Genomic DNA, 7,666 nt, shown 5'->3' with positions numbered 1-7,666 from the left:
TAGGACGGTTGTGCATGAGCGGGGGCGGGGGGCGGGGGCCGGCCGGCACGGCCTGCACCGGGGAGCCGGAGCGCTACCCCGCGGGAAGTGGAGGTTCCCACCTGCTCGAAGGAGCGTGAGGCGCCCGCGATAACGAGAGGAAAGAGAAGAAGCCCGGTGGCCGCTGCCGATGGGGCAAAATGGCAGCAGCCTGCTAAATACCATCAAACAGCTCGCTGAGGGGGGGTAAAACAACAACCCCCCACTCGCACACGCCTATCGACGGTGTCCACGCCAAGCTGCAGGGGGAAGAGGGGAGGGGTGTAGAAAAAGGCTATTAAAGCAGAAAAAGGATCCCTGGAAGAGCAGAATATGTGCTGGGATTGTTCAACTTTTAATAAGTTTTAGGACTAATTCCAAAATCAGCAATGATTCCTGATCGAATTATTCCCCTGGAAATGCTTCTACACGTTCTTTTTATTAAGATTTCTTTGGCTGCCAGAAATGAAATATGAGACGTACCTGATAGAAAGTAAAAGAAGGCCAGAGCAAATTCTTATAAGGTGTTTTTTTTTTGAGGGGCGGAGGGGAAGGAGGCGGGAGGGGAGGCTCGAGCCAGGAAAATGACAAGTTATCTAACCCAGCTCTCATTCAGGTTCCCTACAATATGAATTCGTCCTCCTGGCCTTAACAACGAGCCGGCTTTCTAGCACATCCCAGCCTTTGACTCGAGGAATTTGACTCGCCCTCTTTTGCTCAGGGGCTAAAGCTCGGCTCAGTGCACTTGTTGGGAGCTATTTTCTCATCGGCGGAGCCGGAGACTAAATTAGTCACCGCTCCTTTGTTTAGATGCTACAGTTCCTTGCGACGCTGGAGAAGGGCTTCCCTGGGCACTACGGGACAAGTCACCTCCATTTCCCAAGTTTCAGGGTATTTTTGACAACTGTGGGCAGTAAATGCTGATCCCAAGTGCGGGAGAGCTTCGACAGAGGCTGCTCATTTATTTCGGGCTGAAGAAGAGCTTAACTCCCCGGAAAAAGAAAAAAAAAAAGAGTGTCTATTAACTATTTATTAATGCATCTTAATAACCCAAATTATCTCTATAGCATAGAGCACGGGAGTAAGAACCATTAAATCTGTTCATGTTTTAAGAGGGATCAGCCTGAATAGAAATCAATTAGCACCGCAGACAAAACCAAGCCCTTCTTAAGACAAGTGACACTGCATTTTCAACATACTTCGGGAGTTAATCGGTGGCGTCGATCCTCTTTCTTCCAATGTTCAAACATTTCAGCTTGACGAGGCGCCGACACCCGTCAGCCGGCTCACGTTAGGCGAAGTCCTCATCCCCAGGAAGTAGCTGCCACTCCTTGTCCTCCCGTTTTACACCTGCTGAGGAAATCCCACGCGATCTCACGCCACAGGCTGGGGCTGGCAGCAGAGTTGGGCTGGGGTACATACCCTTCCGCATCCCACCCATGCCCCGGGTGGGCTCCCGGGGTAGAGATGGGCCGGCCCGCAGCTGCCGACTGCCCGCTTCGCCGCGACTGGCCACGGGCTTGGGGACCGTCCCGTCCAGTCGCAGTAACCGGCACCGTTTGCTCGGGAGTAGGTGAAACAGCCCCGCGGCACGGCAGGGCCGGGCGCGTCCCCCTCTCTGTCTCTCCCCGGACAAGCTGGAGGGGAGGCTGCGGGCCTGTACCCCTCCCAGAAGGGGCAGGCGGGCGGGCCCCTCCGGTTCCCCTCCAGCCTTCCTCAGCTCTGGCAGAGCAGCTGCCTGGGCCGTGGCAACCTGGGTGCGTCGTCCCCCCCCCCGCTGCTGCTCGCCCTCACACAACCCCCCCCGGCCTCTCGCAGCGGCTGCAGGTAGCACTGCCGGCAGTGCATCACCCCCGATGCTGTGCCAGCCCCGTGGCGCCTCCCCCTGTCTTCCTCCTGTCTCCTCCATGTCTTTCGGGGCCCTCCCGGTTCCTCCGTGTCAACCCCCGGCCCCGTGGAGGTCACCCCGGATACAGACCATGAGGACCCGGGAATCCAGGGGGGAAGTCGGGGGAAGGCGAGGACAGAGCTCCGTGTGTCGTTGCCTCGCTTCACCGCTGTGGGGACCTCTGGGGGTCTTGGGGGTGCATTCAGCTTCGCGGGGTCCCGCCTTCCCTGCGCCATGCCCTGCCGGTTTGTTGAGCCCCCACCCCGTGTTGGAACTCCCTCTCCTTCGGAAGCTGCAACCCGCCATCCCCGCGCCCCCCTCCCCCATTTATTTTTTTTTTTTCCCTCAGAAAAAGAACACAACAAAACAATAAACAACCAAACAACCGTGGAAGGGAGGACACACCTGTGGGCTCATTTCCCCTCGGGATCTGTTGACAACTGTAAGAGCTGAAGTCAACGTGGCAGCCCCAGACTGGGGAGTGTGTGAGGAAAACCCCGCTACGGCAGCCTGGCCATGGCTCCTCTGCTGGGGCTCCCTGCAGACCTGAGCTCCGCACCGCCAGCTTCCCGCTTCTCACCCAGGAGGCACCTCTCACCCAGGAGCTAGGTCTCCAGCTCTTGACCCTGCCTCTCTCAGGAAGGATTTCTACCTCCTGCTCCCGGTCTGACCTACCTGGCCACGGGGCAGCGAAGGTGAGGGCTCTGCTCTAGCTGGCACACTCTGGGCTGGAGGGTGAAATCCCTAGAGAAAGGAGATGGAAAAGCTTAGAGGACTTGGCAGGGCGTCCTGGGATTCTTGTCTGCGAGTGCTTTACTTAAATATCTTGCATTAGATACTTATCTGGTAAAAGGCGGACATTGTTCTGCACACAGAACTCCAGTGGAAACCTAAGATCTGGGTGAAGCAAGTGATTTCAGGGTCTGATGCTCAGCTTCAAAAAGATGCCTACCTACAGCCCAGGGACAACTACAGGAGGTGGCATCTTCTTCTTGGAAGCCTCGTTTGCAAATCCCAGAGTGTGTATCCATCCCGGTTTGGTCAAGTGCATGGTCAGCCCCGTGGGACTCCATCGCTTTGGCCTTTGACTTCCAGTTTCTTGAATGCACGTTCTCGGGTGTCATTGGGCAATGACATTTCATTAAAACCTGCTGTAATTGCCCAAGGCCAGCTTGGTTGAGCTATGGTAGTATCTTCACCAGCCTTTCTTGACCTTGTTGCTCTAATTACTGAAAAATAAAGGTATGCTTGAAATTTGTTTTTATGGCCCGAATATTCTGTATACAGGATAAATAATACTTGCTTTTGCATGTCATTAGGTAAGTTTAACAATTAGCAAACCAGTATGCAAATAGTCCAGGAAGCAGTATTGCTGGCCAATATTTACCACAACGTTTTGTATAAACAATGCCCATTCATACACACCTGCACATATACAAATAATGCATATATATATATAGTCAAACCCAGCTTCTTTTATTAATAGTCAGCAATATTCATATTGATATTTACTGTATTTTGAACATTATCTCAACAACTTAAATAGAAAAATTCCCAAATATAAAAATAATCAGAAAGCAGCTGCATCAGGTTTATATTGGTCACAGATAAAAGATACTGGGGAAAAGCTGGACCACACTGAGAGTAAAATACCTCTAGCATGGATTTCACTAGAACGAGGCTTTTACCCAGCTTTTTTTTTTACCTTTTTAAATTTTTTGTTCTTTTTTTTTTTTTCTTCCTTTTTTCCGTTGATGCTTTGAAACAAATTAGTTCGTTTCTGGGCTCCAAACTCTTCAGAGGGCCATAAATCCTGATGAAAACATGCTCCCTCTTGAAGTTGCACCTGGATCACTTATAGGAACATTTTTTTTAAGATTCATGTAAAAGTTCCTTCCTGCTTAATAAAGTGAAAAGTTGAAGAGGATAGCGGATTACATGAAAATTTAGTCTTTAATTTACATCTCATAAATATGCTTGAGAGTGCTCTTTTTCTGACATGGGCTAATGACAAACTTGCCTCCTGGATGACCAACTAGGACACATTATTTAACGATTGCTAATCAAAACAATTGCTATAGACAAATACACTTTTTGTTTGTTTGTTTGTTTGGAGGGAGTTATCTGTTTTCTGTGCTCTGAAATCCTCAACAGCAATTTTTATTATATCAAACAAGACGTACCCTAGGTTCACTCCCTCTGAATGAGCAGAATATTTTACCTCTAGCTTGCAACAAAGAAAAAGATCTCTCACTTCTGAAGGATTCAGATATAAGATGGTGAGGTTTTAATGGTACCCCTTTGAGGAACTGGTTTTGTAGGTATTGTTTCCATAGTTTCTGTCAGCCTCCAAAACCCACACTTAAAAGAAAACATTGTGCTACCTGTCTATAAATTGAAAGGGAGTTAAATCATACTACTACTCAAATATTTATTTATGATCAGCTGTGGAGAAGTAATGATAACCTCAGAGCAAGTCTGCCTTTACCAGGTATTATAATACTTCTAACAAATATGCCTGTCACCTGGGAGCACACCACAAAGCTCCAATAGAGCTGAACATCTAGTAGCAAAGTAATACCAGTTGCAGCTGCAAAGATGAGCCAATATCCCACCTCATTAAACACCTCCTACTGATGGTACAAGATATTCCAACCAACCTCCTCCCTTGGACATGCCACCTGTGGCTGTTCTTTCAAGGTTTTCCGTCCAGCTCTTTCATGTTCTGGCCCATGGTTTGTTCTCATCCTCTTAAAAGTCTCAGCTGCCTCTGATACCTGGAGCTGTGCTCTTTTTTGGTTGTTTTTGGTTTTGTGTTTTGTTGTTGTTGTTTTGCTTTGTTTTGTTTTTGTTTTAAATGTGTATTTTCACATCTATTTCTTCTAGCTCAGGAATGTGACAACTTGACAGCTCCCTGGTGCTGCTCACATTGTCTTTTAGCTCAGTCCCAAAGACTTGCCTCTTTCATCTCTCTCCCTTCCATGGCGATTCTAGAGAAAAAGGAAAAAGGTGAGTTCATCCATCCCCTTTACTGTGACAGGACAGAATACCCCTCTTTGCTCAGGTTCTGTCTTTGCAGTTGTTTTGAAAATGTCTTAGCTCAATGAGTTTTAACATACCAGCATTATTCAGCATATCTGAGTGAGCCCCTAGAGACCCTGGGTCTCCTTCAGCTTCATGACCACCTCCTGCTGTGGTTTCCTCCTCTGCGCCACTTTTCTTGACACAACAGTTGCGCTAGCATTGACACATGCATGTCTTACCCCATCATATTCTTTAACTACAGTGTTGCTATATGTGCTTCTGCCTTTCTTGTGCATTTGATACTATCTTCGTGATCCATTGATTCAGCTTCCCTCTCAAGCATCTTCAGTTTTGCCCAGTTCTGTGTGTGAGGAGCTTCCTGTGAGGTTAGCTGTATAGTGTCCTCCTAAGCTCTTCTTAAAGTTGACACTTCCAATTGCATCAGCAAAACACTCAACAAAATCAAGGCAGTTAATGGGCTGGACAGCTGCTTATTCTAATATAAGTAATGATTTTAACCTTTCCTCACATCCTGTTTGCAGGTTGAATTATCTCTTGTCTTGTATCACAAACCACACTTGTTCCCTCTTCAGTCCCAGGAATGTGTATCAGGCTGCATGCACAGCAGAGCTGGCTGAAGAGCACAGATTTCCTTTGTCAAGGCTTAAAATACACATACACTTACACATGGACACTATTTATTTTATATAAATCTATATGTAACTTTCATTTCAATAAAAAATGTTTTTCCACAGCCTGGACACTTTTAGAGGAACAAATTCCCTTTTAGAACATCAAAAATTAAAATTTTTTAGTAAAATATATACCTTACATCTAGCAGTATGTGAGGTAATTTCTGTCCTTTCATGGGTCTTCTTCAAGGCATGGTCACAAGGCATCTGTGGATGCTCCCAAAACATGTGGCTGAAAGACATTTTCAGTGCCCAAACTGGCCTAAACAGGACTGCAGAACCCCAGACATCACACTAGAGCCTGGGCTTTGAATCCCAGTCATCCAGAAGGCAGTGGGGAAGCTCATAAAGACCATTTATAGGGAGCCTGGGTTCAGGTCAATCTTTTCAGGGCTGAAGAGAAGGTCCACTAGAGATATCTTCCAAGATTTCACATTGTAGATGTCTTCTTTAGGGAGCTACATAAACTCTGTGATGTAAACATTCATATTTTGTATAAAGATACAGCATGAAACACGCTTGTATCATATTTGGATAAGCGGACCACAAATGAGGTCCTGAGATGCATTATTGCCTACAGACTGTTAAAGGTCCATTCCCATTATCAGGGGTAACAGCTTCTTCTTTCCCACTTAAGTCAACATAATTTTGTGTGGTTTCAAGGAATTCTGACCATGGACTTCAGTGCCAGCTCAAGTCCAAGGTTATTTTGCATCCAACTGTTTGGATACAAATGCTTGGATCAAGTGTGGGTTTTAGGCAAACTCAAGAAAGCAGTGAGACAGAAAGCTGAGGTTATGTGAGATTCTTCTGATGGAACAATCCACAAAAGAAATAGATCCAAGTCTGTTTTGAATGGGAGGCCATGTAGTCACATAGCTGTGATCCTATCACATAGTTTGGGAATAAGTACAGCTTCGACAGCTGCTGGAGGGGAAGGAGAGATAAAGCTCCCTTCACCCCTTTAAGAAATCCACACTCATGTAAGCAAATATTCCATCATTTTGACATTGTCGTTTTACTTGCTCCTCCTGGTTTATCATGACTTACACCTTGGTGGTTCTGCAGGATATATCCATTTTCTACCTGTATATTTTTAACAAATACAGTTGAAAGCTCTCTCAGCAGTAAAGGTCACAGTATTGAGCTCTTGTCATGCTGTGACTCAAAGAAGCAGCATTCCCACGGAAGACATGGAACTCAGTGGAAATACACGTGCACCATATATGAATACTGGACTTATATATGTAAACAATTACACATGTAAATGATTCTTATTAATATATTGGTGTAAATAGTAATATCCAGCTAGGGTATTCATTTAGTAGATATTTCTAGGGTATGCTTGAATGTAACAGCAATACAAAACAGAATACAAAGGCATTGACATTGCCTAAATATCTGAAGATTGAGCAAAAAGATTGAGCAATCTGAAGATTGAGCAAACCTTCTATCCATTGATTTGTCCCCCTTATTTGCACTCCTATTTTTTCTCAATCACAATCATCACCGACATCAAAATAAGGAGGAAAGGTATAAGCAGGTGAAGTGCACAGTGCTCCTCTCAGGACCCCATACAGGTAACAATGTCCATGTGCTGTACTTTCTCAAGCAGTTCCAGACCAAGCAAGCCTATGTTTGCATGGAGTTGTAGATAATGGCTGGAAATAGGCCTAATTATCAGAATTACATTCAAGATATGTCTGAAACTTTTCCTTGGGTTGAATGCTCATCCATCATCTCTAAGTCTGATTCATATGATTGAGCTTGTGTTGGAGTCTTTCCCTCTGGAATCACCAGGCTGGGTTTTCCTCCTATACCCAGCTGTCCATTTCCATAATAAAAGGCTGTGAGACCAGACCGTCTCCCCTCAGCCAGTTTTGCCTGAATTTTGCAAAAAGAGATAAGCAGTTTTCAGGAAGGAACCACCAGAGAGCCCCCCATAAGCACACTGCCTGGTAGGGCAACCTTTTAATAACCAGCCTGAAAATCACTCTGCATGTCCATGGGCTGAAAAATCTGCCAGGGACTGAAGAAGGAAGAC

This window comes from Apus apus, chromosome 1 (assembly GCF_020740795.1).
Source record: "Apus apus isolate bApuApu2 chromosome 1, bApuApu2.pri.cur, whole genome shotgun sequence".
Lineage (NCBI taxonomy): Eukaryota > Metazoa > Chordata > Aves > Apodiformes > Apodidae > Apus > Apus apus.
Note: the sequence above shows the minus strand (reverse complement) of the source record.